Below are 19,158 nucleotides of genomic sequence, written 5' to 3'. Positions count from 1 at the left end.
CCACCTCTACTCTGTAGCGCGGTCCATTAGACCTAGTATAGGTTCAAGTCCGGAAGACACCTACAACGATGTGTCCTATAGTATCTAATTCAGTCACAGCATGTGTGTCTCGTGTCGTTTTAAAACTTGTGGGGGATTGTTAGATTTAAAATATATTTAATATATATTTTATTTTATTTTAAGTTTCAAAATGTTTTGATTGCTTTGTTATGGTGTGGGACCCATGTGATCAAAGAAGTAATTCTAAATATTGTAACATTCTATGGGTACCCTAAAGTCTATTCATGGTCACTATCGTGAGTGGGAAGATGGGTCAAGGATATTGAATGAGATTGATTTATCAATTCATGGCCATAGGTGATGTCTTTCCCTTTATGGGGTATTAAGGCATTTATGGTCCTTAGTGGAGAATGACCATTTATGGGGTTTTAAGGCCTTTCTAGTCTTAGTGGAGAATGAATGAATTTTAAGGTCATTCATGACCCTTAGTGGGGAATGACCATGAATTTAGAATTAACCTCCAATTCATGTCCATATTCATGTCCATAAATCTTACTCTTCAATTTGGTCATAAGTGGATGGTTATTCTTGGGAATTCCAAGGGAGTGCAAGGATTGGTCTTGGGCTTATATAAACCCAACCAATTACTTTGTAAGAGACATCTTTTGGATACATGTTCATGCCCATACTTAGCAATCACTAAGAGTATTATTCTCTCTCTCTCTCTCTCTCTTTCCTTCTAAGTGTGTTAGAGGGTTGCTGTGTTGAAGCTCTTGGCTCCTTCAAGGGACTAGAAGGACTGCTTCATCTTCTAATTGGAGGTTGTTTTATCTTGGGGTAGTGGTGCAGAACACTCCTTGGCAGTAGGAGGCATCAATTACCTTAAAGGCAGCACCACAAGTGTGACTCAACTTCAAGCTTGTTCAAGTTGTTGTGGGTGTGGTTCTACATCAAATCCAAGCTTTGATCTTCTCATTTCAGCCAAAGGTCAAGCCTAGTTTCTACTGCTTAATCTATTGTATTGTAATTCGTGTTGTTTCAATTATTTGTAAGGAATTGTAATACAATTACCCAACAGAGCTTGGTACCATTGGATGTCATGCCTGCCAAGCGTCAAGCTCTCAACCCCAAACTACACAGGACTGCACTCTTAGGGAATTGGAGAAGATTTTTTTCCTTCATTGGTGCAGTGAGAGGCTCTTTTGGTGAATGTTTTGTATAAAAAACCCATTAGTAGTTAATTACTACTCTATTACTAGAGCAGTAAGAAAGAATCCTCTTGACTGTAACAATGATCTAAATTAACATATATGTTATCTTTTTTAGGATTATTGCAAATTCACTTATATTTATTCTGGGCAAGAGATCTCTACTTGGTCACATATAGTCTCTACACAAGCGTTTGGGCCATTGGGGGGAGCATGCCTGGGTATCTACCCAGTGAGTAGAGGTGTCATTTCACAGTGCCTTGTGAGAGGGCATAGGAAACACCACCACGTAGAGATCTTTTTCCCATTTATTCCCGATTCTCTCTCTCTCTCTCTCTCTCTCTCTCTCTCTCTCACACACACACACACACACACACATACATTTGTAAATTCTACTGTTTACAAGATGGGAAAAAATAATTCAAATGATGAATTTTTATCCTCTGAAGTGCGGTGCACTGCCCAGTGCACCTTTAAAGCGCATCTGACGGTAACGAAGAACATGTTCTTGGATTTTTATCCTCTCAAGTATAGTAGCCATTGACGGATGCACTTCACATGTGCACTGGGTAGTACACCACACTTGAGAGGATGAAAATCCTTAAAATGATAAGAGCAAAAAAAAAATTCCAAATGTATCGCATGTTATCTTGCTTAAGGATTTTTATCACTTCTAGTAGTTCTATGAGCCTAGTTCCCATCTAAAATGACGACACGTGGAGTATGATGATCCAATGGTGAAGTTTGAAAATCAAATCTAGTTGTAGCAGATTTTCCATCTTTTTGTTCGATTGGATTTCAAACCTCACCATTGGATCATCATACTCCACATGTCGTCATTTTAGATGGGAACTCGGAGAGGAACTGGGCTGATAGTAGGGGTGTCAAAAAAACCCAACCAACCCAAACCCGCCTTGAGCCCGAACAGGGCCGGGCCAGGCCTATGTTTAATATAGGGCTGGGTTGGGTTTAGTTTTTATTGGTCCTGGCAAGGCCGGATCGGGTCTGGGTTGAGGCCTCGACCCTGGCAGGGCCAGCCCAACCTTGTATTATATACTATATATTTAAAAAATATATAAAGAGAGGATCTTGGTACATTGGTTAAAATTCTTCTACCGTGACCAATTGGTTGAAGGTTCGAGTCCAGTAACAACCTGTTTTTGAAAAATTATGTTTTTTTATAGCTTGGGTAAGTGGGTAGATTGAGTGGGCTTTGTTATTTCCACAAGCTCATGGACAAAGATATTTAGGGCCAACAGGGTCAGGCCGGGCTTGTACTAAACCCTAACCCAACCCTAGGAGCCTTAACCTAAACCCAAGCCCAGCCCGGCCCTGCCCGATCACAGCCCATTCAGCCAATCCGATAAAAGCTTGAACCGAACTGAACTAGACTGAAATCGAACTTCAGCTTAACAATTTGGTTTCGGTTTGGCCCATTACCTGCCAACCACTGGTATCACATGTTTGAAATTCCAGCTAATGCACAATTGAAGGAGTCCCATAGTTGTAAAAGAGCACTCCTCTCCTCCTCTATTTGTATAGTTTCTCAAGGCCCTTATTTGTATAAGCATACATGATCTGGCCTGGGGCTAGAATATAAAGGCCAAGGTTATGCTGGAGAGAGAGAGAGTGAGAGAGAGAGGCATTTACATAATTAATCCTCAACAAGAAAACATATATATTACACATAGTAGAATTCTTCATCACTTACTGCTTTATTAAATGAGAGGTAATTAACTACCAATGGCCATTTTTTATATAATACAAACACCAGAAGAGTCTATCACTGCACCAATCAATGCATCCATCCACAACTCTATAGTACTTCCTACGTCAATTTCTGCTGAGAAGAAGGGGGGCAATAATAGCCCAGAATCCCAAGAGGTAAGAAATAGCCACACATGAATAGAAAAACAAGTCGTTGTCGAGCAGACTTTGTTCATCATCATCATCATCGTCACCTTCCTTGTGTTCATTGTAATGTAGTTGAGTTGATGATGAACAATTGACTTCAGTTGGAGGTCCACAAAGTCCCGGATTACCAATGTAGCTATCCTTACTGAAAGTTGCAAAATTCTTCTCATATGGGATCTTGCCTGAGAGTTTATTGAATGCCACATCGAAACTAGCAAGAAAAGAGAGTTGAATCATTTGAGGAGGAATCATTCCCACCAACTTGTTCTGAGAGAGATCCAAACTCTCCAAAATTTTCAACTCTTGAAAGGATTCTGGAAAATATCCCATTAGAGAATTGTGAGAAAGGTTTAATGAAAGCAGGGCTCTCAGCTCTCCAATTTGAGATGGAATATGACCGGATAATTGGTTTAGAGATAAATTGATCCCAGCCATTTGAGCAGGAGGACAACCCTCATATGAGTACAAATTGCTCTTTGTGGCAAAATTTATTTTGAGTTTAACGTCAATGTAGTTGGAAAACCATATATTTGTAGAAAGTGGTGATTCAGATTTTGCAAGCCATGAGGTGAAGTTGTTGAGGCAAGAAGGTATGGTTCCAGATAGACTATTATTTGAAAGATCCAAAAAGCGTAATCGTTGCATCTGACACAATGATTTGGCTGGAAGATGACCAACAAATTGGTTTCCTCTCATAAGGAGTGCAACCATATTTGGGAAAGCAAGCTGCCAATCTTGTTGGATGTTGCCAGATATGGAATTCCTACTTATGTCTAAAAGCAGGAGTGAGCTGGGAACATTACTACTTGATGATGGAGTGATTGGGAAGAGTTTTGTGAAGCGATTGCCATCAAGACTTAAGACTTCTAGATTTGTCATGTTTGAAACTGAACTTGCCATGGCATGTAAATGGTTATTTGATAAGGACAAAAGAGTCAAGGAAGTACTATTTTGAGTTAATGTATGAGGTATTTCCCCTACAAAGTAATTATTGGGTAAGTCTAATACGTCTAAACTGCCCAATCAGGGATGGATGCAGCCTTCAAGTTTGTTTTTTGACATGTTCAAGAAGAATAAATTTGGGAAAAGCGCATCAATGTTTGTAGTAAGTTGGCCTTGGATATTGTTGTCGGAAATGTCAAGAGTTTGGAGCATTGATGATGTTTCATTTTTTAAGGAGGAGGAGGAGGACAGATCAGGAAATGGGCCATGAAAATGGTTACCTCTCAATACCAATTCATAATATGGAGTAGTATTATGAAACAGCCACGACGGAATTGTTCCTTGAAGAGAGTTATATGACAAAAATAGATATTGGAGGCTGCATTGGGTGGAAATGAAGCTGGGAAGTGTCCTTAGCTCACAATTTTCTAAGCGTAAGGTGTATAGTTGAAAGGATGGAATCCAAATTGCAAGGACCTCGGTTTCAACTTGTAAATCTCTATTGTTTGAAAGGTCAATGTGTTGAAGCTTTGAAAGATTAGCAAACATAATAGAGAAGAAGGCCACTCCTTCCAACTTATTACTGGAAAGATCAAGATAGGCAAGAAAAGTTAGGTTAGAAATAAGAGGAGCTGGAATGGTGCCTGCTATTTTGTTTTCAGAAAGATCAAGCCTCTGCAAAGAATTCAATTGGCTCAAACATGTCCAATTTGAGATATTGTCGTCTATCGAATTTGTGGTAAGATCAAGGATCTGTAGCTTTCTTAGTTTACAAAGCCCTGTAGAATAAAAGAAACGGGATAAGAAATTATTAGATTATACCTACTGCATGCGTACAAAAAGCATGAGATTTTAATTTATCAATGAAATTAATCAAGATAAATATAATTTTCATAATTTGACGTATAAATTTAAAGAAGCTTTCTTTAATAGATTTATATGCTATATATATATATATATATATATATATATATATATGTGTGTGTGTGTGTGTGTGTGTGTGTGTGTGTGTTTTGCAATGTGCATGAAAGTTACTTGGATATATGTGCATATGGTACAATTAACGGGCTGAACCTGGCCTGGACTGGCCCAAGATTGGAATATTGAAAACAAAAAAGTGCTTGTATATAGTGTACAAAATATAGAAATTGTGTTCGAAACTAACAGAAATATTTCAGTTTTCTACACCTAATAATGCAAAAATTAATTAGGAGTTTGATAGTGGAGAATTAAGCTAGCTAATTTGATAGAAAAGAATCATATATTTTTTTTCCCTAGAAACAAATGGACCTCTTAAATTACTGCATTGGTACCTGTTAAGAAGCCAAGTGAACCTTTTAAATTATTCCATGACAGATAGAGTTCTTCAAGCATAGAATTGTTGTGCAGTAGGCAAAAGGGTAAGCTTTCATCACTGAGACCATTCTGACTTGGATCCAACAGTTTGAGTTTCTTCCACCCACATATTAATCCTGCATTAATCAAGGCACATGTATACCGTATCTCACATTGGTCAAATTGCAATGACTTTATAATTTACAGAGATTAATTAATCCTTTTAATATTTACCTTTCAGGAGAGTAGTTGAGTACTATTTGGTAAAAGCGCCTTCTAGATAAAGGTCTTCCAAAAAAGAAATATTTTGTTGTAGACAGGGTGGTATATGTTCTACATTGAGATTGCAATAACTTAGAACCAATGTCCTGAGATTCCTTGTTGCTCCACATAATGTTGACCATAATATATAGGGTACAGAAAAAAAGAGAGCATTAATTTATGATATCATATTGATAGACATTTTTTAATTGGTAATGAATTAATAATGGCAAATATATATTGTTTCTCCATCCCTTCTAACATGTGTAATCAGATTGTAGATTAATTAATGGGTATTTTCTTAGTATATATAAATGTACCTCTCAGACTTCCCTCACTGAGATTGTTGGATGCTAGATTCAGTTCTCGAAGATTTCTTGCTTCATGTAATGCTGAAATAATACATGAAGATATATATATATATATACTAGTAAATATGTAATGCTGAAATATATATATATATATATATATATATATATATATATATATACTAGTAAATATGCATTTGCACATATGTAGATGCAGAAGAGATATTTGAGAGGGGAGGGTCGCTCTAACAAATAATATTTTCTTCTCCCTGAAGTTTGGTGCCAATGCATGTGAGTAGAATAACAGAAGAAACATTTAACAAATAACAAATAATATTTTCTTACTTTATCTCCTATGGGGGAGAAGAAAATATTATTTGTTTCTGATTGACCGATGGTATACATAAATGATGTACATTCAATGCTAGAGCAATTGCTGTTTTTATGTCCACATGGACATAGATAGATGGTGCGATTGATTCGATAACCTAATCATTTAGCATTAACCAAAATATGATCTGATCAATAGTTATAGAGCTTTTCTCTAACAGTATTCTAGAGAGTACATACCAAGAAGTTAGTAGATATAAAGGTAAGTCAGTAACAAACCCTTTCTCCAATCCTAGGATTCTTGGCCAACTTTTTGATCTCTTCTTTGTCTTCTTGGGTGAGTTTGTAAGCCGAAAAAAGATTTTTCTTTTTGGTAACATAGTTCACTTCAACCACAGTGGCAAAAACAGGAAACCCATTTTTTGTGTTTAAAGATAAGTCAAAGTTGTTCGTGTATATGCCTGTGACCTCCTGCAAGATATTGAAGTCTAGATGAATAAGGTGGCACTCACTCAAACCAAGCAGCATAAACTACAAGTCATATGGAGAGTTCTATACAATTTCTTCCCAAGGCCGTCCACAGTCGATTAGATCATTCAAGAGAATCACTTCCTTGTATCTTGGAAGTCGACCAGCGGACAATTCCAGGGCTTTGGCCCCTCACATCCAGAAATCAAACTAAAACTAACCTAGGAAAACAGAAGAAAATATTGAAGAATGAATCCAGCTTGAGAAGCTAAAATCCCTGATGAAACCTTTTCTTGTAGCCACAAGCTCCAACCCTGCTCATGTAAAGAATGTTAAGGGGGAGACAAAGTGGAAATTAATGAGATGGAATATGAAAACAATATTAGTAAACAAATTGAAGGTTTTGGATACATGAAAAGAGAAAATAAGAGAAAATTAAATAAATAATAGAAGCATTTGACATGAAGTCCACAATTGAGTTGAATCATAAGAAAAAGATTGCAAAACTAAAAACAATAAACCTATAGTTCATGGAGCTAACTACACAAATCATCACAGAAAATAACAAAAATAAAAAATTGGTCCACAAAAAGAAGCAGAAATTTTAAAAACAATGAAATTATGAAGGAAAAGGATAACTTAATACATAGAAATGAAATATGCAACTTCTTAGTTTCCCAATTACATGCATATTTCCAGTTTTTCACTATAATCAGTAAAGAACCTACATGCAGAATTCAAATCAGAGTCTTGTCAGACCCCTGATACAGCAAATAAAGTCATAACACTGAAAATGGATGCTGAAACAAGAGAAACACAAACAAGGAAATCAAGGGAGTTTAATATCAGGAACCGTTCTTCATATAAATCTCCACTATGATGCTCCAAAAGACTTACATTAAGGTTGAAGAAGAAAAAATGGAACCTGACAAATGTTCCTCAGAAACAAGAAAGGCTTTTTAATGCATTTGTAAAACAACAGGTCCTTCCGAACCTCACCCCAAAAAGAGGTGTTTCAGACTTTGGTGCAGAACAGAAAAAGGAAGAACTGCAATTAATATAACTACACAGAACAAGAGAAATGCAGATACTTACAGAATTTTCAAAATCTGAACTCAGAAGTAGCAGAACACAAGAAAGAAAAGTCCCTATACCTGTCATGCATAAGCAAGAGATGTATTAATGAATGCGATTGCAGAAGCTAAATGTCAAATTCCATGAGAATAAAATGTGAGCTCAAGAAGCCATTAAACTACAGAGTGATCACTGCAACATTAGTTCTAGAACACAATAACACAACTGTGGCTTTTGGACCTTGATGCCTAGATCCAGGATAAGAAGAAAGTACAGTACTGTGTAGTGTATAGATTTTGGAAACCTTTTTCTTTTATGGAAATCCAAGAAACCAGTATCATGTTAATATAAAATTATAAAAAAAAAATGAAAATTAAATAAATATATATAGCAAAAGAAACCAAGAGAATAAGAGGTTCTGACAGAATCGGATAAACAAATAGAAAGTCAAGTAGCAATCTTTAATTTCTAAAAATAAACTATACAACATAGTAGAATCTTTCACCAGAAACCCACGAAGCTCAAAGATTCAAAATGACCCAAATAGCCATTTGCTTCATCCTATGCCTTCTATAGTCAAAACTCATAACCTTTAAACCAAAACTTTTATCAGGTACGGCAGAAATTCAGAAACGACCCATTTCATCTTTTCTTGATTCTCCAAACTAAAACTTCCCAAGAAGCGAACCCGACAACGGAGGAATATGGGGGGAAAGGGTTTGAGGGGGTGGGGGATTATTAAAGACTGTGTGACCGTACATCTCATCCGTTGACGGACCATGGAATCCCTATATCATGGAATGAGGTAATACGATAATAGAAGGCATATATAAGAATTGATCAATTGTACGACCCTGAATAGCAAGAGGGGGGAGGGAGAATGGAAAGGGCAAACTTTTCAGACTCAACCATGGATCAACTACAAGTAACATTCTAAATAGGACAACTCACTACCCTCTTCACTTCAACTTCTCCGGTCTATCTCTCCTGCTCGTGCACTTTATATATGTTTCTTCTCGATAATGCCATCAACAGTTTAACAGTACCTTGACCTTCCCCATCAATAGGATATTCCAGGATATTAAAATCATCAAAATCCTAATCTGTTGAATAACAAAAAAAGGAGAAAGTTGACCTAGATCTAAGAAATAGAATACCAAAACTTTTTTGAGCCTACCTGTGCCTCATTGAAGATGGAAAAAGGTTTCTATCTAAGAATACAAGATTAACATTTTGGCATAGTCTAGGTATACTCGGAGAGGGAACAACCAAGAAACAAATAAATAGATTATTAAGCATACCTAGACGGGAAACAAACAAGAAACAAATAGATAGATTATTCACCTAAGACATCACTATCAGCAATACAACTTTCTAAAGACATCTTGAAATAAAAAAGGAGCTTAGAGAAAATGTGGACCAGATGTAAAACAAATGTGGAGAAGACGTAAAAAGATTCAAAAGCTGCCAATGAATAGAAGTCAATTAAAGAGCTCAGGACCACTTGGAATAGAAGATCAAATACAGCACAGAAGTCAATTAAAGAGATGGGGACCACTTCAGAAATCTCTCTCTCTCTCATATGTCCTATGAGGACTGAGAGGATAGGTAATTGGGTATATGGACCTCTTTGGGACTGCCAAGTACAAGTGAACAACTAATGGATGAGCTAGAGTGGTTTCAAAAGTTTTGAGATCTTTTCTTAAAGCTAATGACCTTTGAACAGCATAGATATTAGGAACCAAAATTAGATATCAGTCCTCTAACAATCGCAACACGTGCCTGCTCCATGTTATTTGTTTCAAAATGATCTCATTCACTAAATGATCCAATCCAATGGAATACCATCCATTCTCAATGCTATGACTCATTAGTTCATAGATGTATCCTGAATCCCAAATCTGATCAACTCACAGATTTCAGATTACAATACAAAGCACAAGTAGTTCCACCATCATAGGTTCTCAACTATATCCTCTCATTGTTCTAGTTTAAATTCTATCATACATGTATAACTTCTGTAAGTAGTTGCACCATGAATAGGTTCTCAACTTAAACAAAATACTATACTGCAAAAAAAACCACCTAGACCATCTTCATCAATTCACCCTGATTGAGTAGAAGCATCACATACAATACATGTGTCCACTCCCTAGTTTTGGGTAAAATGCAAGTATTATTGTTGACCAGCAGGGACATGGTTCAATCAGACAATATTCCCTTTATGGCTTTGAAGCATTTTCAGTCAATAAACTCACCCATGCAATAAAACCTTTCAGATGAGTCAGGGTTCCAAAAGAGTTCCCCCTGCAAAGTCTCCTTCTCTTTGAATGATTCATTTCCATACCATTCCAAATACACAGTAAAGGACAGATATACCAATATTGAGGTCAGCATCAAATGCTAATTAACAAACAACTCAGATTCAGATTCCCCCCCCCCCCCCCACCCCAATTTCTTTGGAGAGAGAAGGGGTTATGTTATTCAATTGCAGCTTTCACAATACACTCCAAGAAGGTTAAGAGAACTGCACATCCCTTCTGCCATAAAAAGGCTTCAAAAAAATGAAATTAAAGTTAAGCTTTGGGAAATCTTACCCTTGATACCTCAGACCCGAATTGCAACCTCTAATATAAAAAAAAAATTTGGAGAGAGATTCATTTATATCACTACTGTCTATTGGCCTGACCGACAATAATATAAAGAAAAAAATTTTAAAAAAAACAAGAAACGCTTGTTTGCTACAATCCGTGTGCAAATTTCAAACAGAAAGAATCTGAGAGATAGAGAAAGATAGAGAGGAATGTGATTCCCCCCTTCCCCCTCCCAAAAAAAAAAAACACTGAAAATAGGTTTACTGATCAAGTAATGGACAGTAGCAAAGCAGAGACAAAAAATGGGAAAAGAAAAAGAGGAACTTTATTAAACATGAGAGAAATGGGATAACAATGGAAGAAAAGGTTAAACATGATAAGATAATCAGTTTGATCTGATTCCAAAACACCAAGTTTCTCGTGAGAGATGTGGGGCAAAATTATTGCAGAAATCAAACCGCCAGCGAGGGAGAGAAAGATGGAGAATTGTAGAAAACCAAACAGTGCAGAGAATTAGAGAGACGGGTAACTGCAGAAAACAAAAGTGCGAGAGAGAGAAAGAGAGGGTTGGGTTTTACCAGAGAAGATGCCGGCGCCGCTGATCGAGGCTGTTTTACAAGTGGGAATCCAACTTCCATGAGAGAAAGAGGTTTGCAGGGCTGTGACGGGCTTTTTGATGGTTCCACCGATCCTGCTTCCAATGCGCTTGACTCAGTCGTGTTCATGCAAACTCAAGGGGGCTGGTGGTGGGTAGTTGACGGAGGAGGTAGCAGAGGTAATAAGTGGATACATACTTCCAGAAAGTGACGGCTGGGAGAACTTAAATAATTTAGATATAGCGAAAAATACAAAAGAAAAAATTAGATTCATCGTATAAATAGTAAACACTATCAAAAGCTTCATTTTCTAGTAGCAAATCAGTAACAATACTAAATCACTGATAAAGTATTCCCAGTAGGAAACATTATTTCCGATCATGCACACACCTAACGCTTCTCACCTAAAAGCCTCAGAAATCCTCTTGTCCAACAACGAAGCCCTTCCCCAGCCCCACCTCCCCACCCCTCTTCTCCCCTCTGAACTCCAAAAAGAACAACGAGGAATTATTTTGTAAGATTTGTGTTTGATTGTTGAGAAATATGGTGATTAATTTCCCGAATGAGGAAACTTCATTTGATGATATGAAAAGAGAGAGAGAGAGTGAGAGGGAAAAAAAAAATAAAGATGGAGGATTTACCAGCTAAGTTATGAAGGAGAGTGAATTTGCAACAAATAGAAAAAGCCATGATGGGCAATACCTTACCGGGCTGAGCATATCTGGTCAACCCTTGAGTTATCTGTCGTCTCCCATTCTTACGATTAGATACTGAAGCCCACAGATCCTCCCATGTCAAGTATACACCACCACCATCACTACTACTATTACTTATTAATATTGCTAGATCTGATCATCCAACTCCCACTTTTCTATCATAATAATGAGGTTCTCCTTGGGTTTCCAAGGAGACAGTTTCATATTGGTCTCCTGAGCCAATCTGTAAGGTTGGAGAGTTGTGGTGGAGCTGATCATGTTCGTGGTTGCTTGGAATCTCATGATTCTGAGGTTGATGTTGATGATAATGAAAAAGAAGAGGTGGAGGAGACAAGGAAGGAGCTTCAATACTGAATGGTAATTGGTTTCCCTCGCTGCTATAGGAAATATTACCGTGGTTGTAGAGTAGCGAGAGAAGGTGGGTTGGAGGTGGTGGTGGTGGTGGAATTGTCAGCGAGGCAAAATTAGCCTTTTCTTTTAATTTTATAGGAAAATGTTTTTTGTATCGCAACGCAGGCTTTGTCGAAGCACATGGGCCTGCCACTTAACGGGTAGGTGGGTCATTATGTCCAGCCCCATTTGCTTGGGCGCAGCCCTGCGCTACCTCACAGAGAAAAGCAATTATCATGGGTTAGTGGCTATAGTGTGAGAGACCCTAATTGATTTAATTTAATAGTCTCTCTCTCTCTTTTCTCATGCTCCTCCTCTTTGGTTCCTTCACTGTGCCCAACACTCATTATATTATTATCGACTAATAATAGACACTAATTATATTAAAAGTTTTTAATAACAGTTTTCTTGTTTTAGTGTAATAGTCTCTTTGTCTTTCCTTAGTCTTCGGCTCTTTGGTTTCTTCACTCTCCATAACACTCCATCTCCCTACATTAATCGACTAATAATAGAGACTATTTATATTAATATTGCTTACTAATATTTCTATTAGAATTCGTTATTTATCATGATGTCTATTAATTAATGCTTAGTGGAAGGAATTGTAACAGCAGATGAAACCGAATAGCTTTTGAAACTGAGTAGTTGTAGAGATATGTTAGTGGAGTGCCACTTCATATGTAGCTATTTAATTTCTATAATGAAACGAATTAAGACGGATCATAATTTTCAACAAGTTCTCTATTACAGAAGGATGGTCCAAACAAATCCATGGTTAATTATAATTAATTTTTTCCACCACTTTTCAGAGTATTGGTCTTCCATTAGCAATGACCAAACAAATCCATGGTTAGATGCCATTCGTTGGCCATGATTTCATTTGATGACCCACTGAGACCGATGCAAGGTTCTCCATCTGTAGTGGCACAACATAAAGGACATACAACATTGGTCATGTTGAATATTGATGCAAAAGAAAATTGCCTTTTCAACTAAACATCTACTTACATTTTTCGAAGGCATGAATCAGTTACAAACAAATATAAACTGAGCTACTAATTAAGTTAATCTAAACTATAAAGTGTAGTCAAGAAATTTGACCCGAGGAAATATCAAGTTAATATTTAAATAGGGTTGATGGACACACAAAATAAAATTCCTATGCTTAATTCTAATTGTTACCCTTGCTTCCTTGGCATCGGGTATGTCATGAAGGGCACAATCGAACCGGGAACCGCCTACTCTGTCATTCCCGTTTGTGCCCTCATCCAAAAAATGGGGAGAAATGCCCAAGTTCAGATCAAGATTGTGGCTGCTGCCTGTAGCAGCATAACCATTATAAGTTGATCATGTATCAAGTTACAAAAAAGGACATTGAATTTCCATGATAGACAATAATCGCAGTGTCCTGAGAGTAAACACAGGAGTAGTGCTGATCTTACCTCTGTTATCCACGTCAGAGTTGATATCCCACTCATCTGTACTCTGCTCAAAGTTGGTGATTGCTTTTCTTCCATTGCCTTTAATAGCTGCCTTGTTAGAAGCCCTGAGTTCCTGAAAACCAAAATGGAGATATGTGTTGGATGGATCCCAATTGAGATAGAGAATTGAGGATAAGAAATTTAGAATCATGTTGGGTGAAATTCCTGATTTGTAGGACTTTGCTATTTCAATTTCCTTGTCGAATAACCCGAGATATATATACATGTGATCAAGGACTGTTTCTCATTGATGAAAACAGGGTTTACAAGGCTCCTTTTGTTGCCCTTTTTTTTTTTTCCAGTTGAAAGTAGGTATGTTGTACAATATAAATTTTTTACAGCATGGTATGTCCTTAAAAGCTGGTTTTGAAGATCATGTGATCAGGTATTTTATCTTTAAATAGAGACAGATGATAGATAAAGCGAGTGGAAAAAAAAAACAGTTTGAAGTTTAGGGATTCTCATTTCTTTCCTTAGAACTGCCCCATTCGAGCTTCCCATTGACCACATCTATGCCGTGTCACGCCTTTGTATTTTGGTCTGCGAAATTCAACGAGAACCAAAAACAGCAACAAAAAATTGCATCCAAGATGATAATAATGGCAAAGACCTAAAGTAAGTCTGATGAAGGGTCTCAAGTCGTTAACAAATAATGGCAAAGACCTAAAGTAAGTCTGATGAAGGGTCTCAAGTCGTTAACAGATCAGCATAAGTACCTAACATTTAGTTCTAAAGAGGATGAATTCAACTATAATGAGGATGACAAAGATGACTTTGAAGAAGTGTTACATTGGTTGAAAAGAAAGGTAATGATCTGGGTTTGGTCAGACAGCAAGTCAATATGGTTGCTTTTGCAAAGAAAAATGGTGCAAGTCCCCAAAACAATTGTAAAATGAACGAGGGAGCAATTGGGCAACCAGGAAATAAAGAAGGTTGTGGCAATGGCAGAGTATATTCAGATGATGTACAATCGTTGTCCCACCATCCATCCCACCACTGCCTATTACTTCAACTACCAGAACCCTTATCCTTACTTTCACACTTACTGAAACCCCCAGCCAGACAACAGTGGTTCTTATCACTCTTTAACTCATATGTTTAATGATGAAAACATAAAAAGGCTGTGTTATTATGTAAAGAAAATGTGGTCTATTTGAGACAGAGAAAGAGGTAGAGGACTACCTTTAAACTATTAGTTGGTAGGTAGTGTTAACATAGTTGTTACTTATGTAATCAGAAGAGAAACTGAAGTTTCATAAACAGAACGCTTAAAACAGAATAAAGGGGGATGGAAAAGAGATCTTACCAGTTCACCATATGATGACAAAGACTTTTATATACAGGGTTTTTGAGAGCTATATTTCCCTTGTTCTTTCATGTTACAATCTTCATTCCGAGTAGAAGGAGATGAAACATCAGTTCTACTCCATTGATGGGCACCATCCAATGCAGTACATGACCTTCTGGTTAGATTAGCGAAAATACAATAATGTTATCGGCGCAAATTTTGTGTTCAATCATCTTTGTGTTGTTGCCGTGAGATTACTGCTATCTTTGTTTTTCATCGGTTGTTCATATACTCAGTGTGTTGCATTGCTCTTGAAGAATGTCTTGCAGTGGGATCGACTTGAAAAGGATTATTCATCGCATGGGAATCGTGCATGTAAATCAGGCTTGAGAATGTTAACCATTTTAATTTTCGTGTGACCTTGCTTTTAACTCTGGCTAGGGGTTTCTCTCATCTTTGTTTGTGAGGCATTGCTTTGGAATTCATCAGGCACATCTATCACAACTCATGTTTCTTGGTCAAGAAGTGCATTAACCTTTGCCATCTACAATAATCAATAAAAAACAAGCAGTTAAGGCAGGCAAAAATATGTAGTACAACTTAAGGAGAACTAATTTGATTCAGCATTTAAGAGATAGTAACACTAAAGTGATGTTAGAAATCAATAAAGGCTTTCGACTGGGATTGCAGTGTCCCATGGATGCTATAGGCTAACGTTCCACCAATCTGTTTGTGTAACAGAAATTTAGCATCAAAACTATAAACAATAGTATTACACCTCGAATCCAATTCATACCTTCTCAGTTGCACTTATGAGATCCTGAATGATGTTGTAAATGCTTAAATACTGCAGCAATCTTAATTTCTGATGCAGAAGACCTCAGACAACAAGGAGTTTTGCCCATCTTCCATGAGTAGGATCACAAGCTGCAAACAGAGGTTTTATGTTTTCTTAAAGCACATCATCTCTGCCAAAGGTTATGGCAATTGCAGAGTATATTCAGATGATGTACAATCGTTGTCCTGCCATCCCTCGCACCACTGGCTATTACTTCAATTACCAGAACCCTTATCCTTACTTTGACACTTACTGAAGCCCCCAGTGAGACAACAGTGGTTCTTATCACTCTTTAAGTCATATGTTTAATGATTAAAACACTAATGGGTGGTTATTATGTAAAGAAAATGTGGTCCATTTGAGAGAGATAAAGAGGTAGAGGACTACCTTTGAATTATTAGTTGGTAGGTAGTATTAACAGAGTTGTTACTTATGTAATCAGAAGAGAAACTGAAGATTCATAAACAAAATGCTTAAAACAGAATAAAAGGGGATGAAAAAGAGATCTTACCAGTTCACCATATGATAACCAAGACTTTTATGTAGAGGGGTTTGAGAGCTATATTTTCCTTGTTCTTTCATGTTACAATCTTCATTCTGAGTAGAAGGAGATGAAACATCAGTTCTACTCTATTGATGGCCACCATCCAATGCAGTAGATTTGATTTTTCCGCTATCATCTACTGAGGTCTTGACAGAGTTAGACTGCTCAACATGTTGTTTAGTTTAAGATCCACCACAACATTCTTAATATGCTTCAATAGCACATCACTGGATTTTGAGATTTGTTCTATATAGCTTACTGCCATATTACCAGGAGCCTCAAGCCGTTTCCCATTGATCAAAGATTCAGAACAAAGGAGTGAGTGGACAATTCTTTGGAATTCATCAGACACATCTCCCGCAACTCGTGTTTCTTGGTCAAGAAGTGCATTAACCTTTGCCATCTACAATAATCAATCAAGTAGTTAAGCCAAGCAAAAATATGTACTATAACATAAGGAGAACTAATATGATTCAGTATTGTAAGAGCCAGTAACTCTACAGTGATGTCGGAAATCAATAAAGGCTTTCGACTGGGACTGTTGTGTCCCATGGATGCTATAGCCTAACGTTTCACCAATCTGTTTGTGTAACAGAAATTTAGCATCAAAACTCTAAACAATAGTATTACACCTCGAATACAATTCATACCTTCTCAGTTGCATTTATGAGATCTTGAGTGATGTTGTAAATGCTTAAATACTGCAGCAATCTTAATTTCTGCTGCAGAAGACCTCAGATAGCAAGGAGTTTTGCCTATCTACCATGAGCAGGATCACAAGCTGCAAACACAGTTTTTGTGTTTTCTTGAAGCACATCATCTTTGCCAATGACAGTTTTATTAGAACATTCGAGGTATTTAACTTTAGAATACTACATTTCCGTATGTATCATACGAAAAATTGACCAATTACCAAAAGGAAACCATCAACTATGAAAGAAAAGCCAATTAGGCTGCTTACAAAAACTTTCAATTTTCTATAGAGGAGCTATGGTGGTGTAATTGTAGATGAATTTTTTCCAAAAACAGTGAATGAGTAACTTACTTTTGTACGAAGTTATCTATTATTCTTCGTCAAGAGACATAGCAAAATCATTTAACCTGTAAAAAAATATAATATTAGTGATGCTATGTAATAATAGTTATTTGACTGGAACTAAATATTTTTAAAATTTTAAATTACTTCATTTTACCTATTTTGTAATAATACTTCTTTGTAGACCACGTTCTTTGTATAAGTTCCATTTCTTCTTTTTTCATAGTCTTTCTTCACCAAAACCTTGGTTGTAGACATTGATATACCTCTTGATAATGCTACGTATAATTGTCCATGTGAAAATACTGGTTCTGGTAGATATACTCCTACATGTGGTATTGTTTGGCCTTGTGATTTATTTATTGTCATAGCAAAACTAAGCTGAATTGGAAATTGCTTTCTTTTTAAATGAAAATGATATCCTTCATTTTCTGCTGGAGATAGTGGGATTCTTGGAAGAGGAACAAGATTACCTAAAAATTGTCCAACTGCAATCTCTGCTAGGATAACATTTTTTTGAAACTGACGACTATAGACGCTGAATTTTAGCACCTTGGAAGTGTGACTCGGCGATGATGATTAAAGCTCGACTGGCTTGCGTGGTGACCAAATGGTAGAAAATTACCAATTTACCCTTACACCACTTTTTGTAACCAAACTATCCCAAGTAGAGCCCAAATCTCTAGGATAGCCTTGTTTAACCATTTTAAGCCCACATGTGAAATTTCACTCCAATCTGACGCCTTTTGTCAAAATGACTGTCTTACCCCTGGCCTGGTTCTCGGTATCTGGACTGCCCGATTTGGTCCAAAACACTTTGGATGACTTTATTTGGTCATATAAAGTTTTCACGAAAAGTTTCGGCCAAATCGGATAACTTTTATGAAAATGACCATTTTGCCCCTGGCATGGTTCTTGGTACCCAAGCCACCCAATGTGACCTGAAACCATTTGGATAACTTTATTTGGTCATATTGTGCTTACACATAAAATTTCATGTAATTCCGGTATCATTTGGACCTTGATCAGTGTGAAACACCATTTATGTGCTTTCCTTGATATCCATGCCATTTTTAGGCAAAATCAGACCATATCTGCCACACGGATGGAAAGTACTTGTTAAGACCTTCGCGGCGATATGTGGCGCGTCAAAATCGGCCACACGGATTGGAAGATATCAATATTTGAATGTGGGCCTTTAAAATGGAATCTTTAAGAAAGAGAGAAAAAAAAAAAAAAAAAATTGACCGATCTGAGTCAGACCGGATTGAACCTACCGGATCAACCCAGCCTTACCCGACCCAGCTGGACTGTCGGCTGGGGACAAGCCCCCACCATTTAGGCTGAGCCACACATGGCCCCATGCCCACTTGGCTGAGCCACACAAGGCCCATCACCCATGCTCACCTGCCCAGCAGGCCTAGGCACACGTAAGCCCAGGCTGCGCAGCAAGCCTGGCCACACGCAAGCCAGCCCATCACTCCTTATCGTAGCCATTAATGCCCCAGGGGTCTTTGAGACCTTTCCTCGAACAGTTTTTCCCCTGTAAATAACAGGCCATTTGGAGGGTTTAGGGACCGAGAAAATTCATGAAAAAATTATCTTTGTGGAGTTCGTTCTTCCCTCTGTCCATCCATTCCAGAGACATCTCCATATCATGCTTCCATAGACATATAAAATTCCTCAAATACCCCTTGTTCACCACTCTTGCCATTCGGGGCAAACACACTTGGAGTGGCTTTCGGTGCCTTCCGGCGATAATTCCGGCCATCCAAGGATATGTAGACTGAGCCCAGACACTTCCACGCTTCAAGGGTAGGTTTTATATATCTTTA

At 37.4% G+C, this 19,158-nt stretch overlaps 1 long non-coding RNA gene across 1 annotated transcript; it reads left to right on the top strand.

Annotated features, from left to right (window-relative positions):
- Nucleotides 1-1,167: 1,167 nt before the first annotated feature.
- Nucleotides 1,168-17,814, top strand: LOC122654164. The gene is made up of 3 exons (XR_006331878.1): nt 1,168-1,184; nt 13,632-13,634; nt 17,550-17,814. It is a non-coding gene; the product is annotated as an uncharacterized LOC122654164 (long non-coding RNA).
- The last annotated feature ends 1,344 nt before the right edge of the window (nt 17,815-19,158 follow it).

Source organism: Telopea speciosissima, chromosome 3 (assembly GCF_018873765.1).
Source record: "Telopea speciosissima isolate NSW1024214 ecotype Mountain lineage chromosome 3, Tspe_v1, whole genome shotgun sequence".
NCBI classification, from domain to species: Eukaryota; Viridiplantae; Streptophyta; class Magnoliopsida; order Proteales; family Proteaceae; genus Telopea; species Telopea speciosissima.
This window is presented reverse-complemented; position numbering and strand designations above follow the sequence as displayed.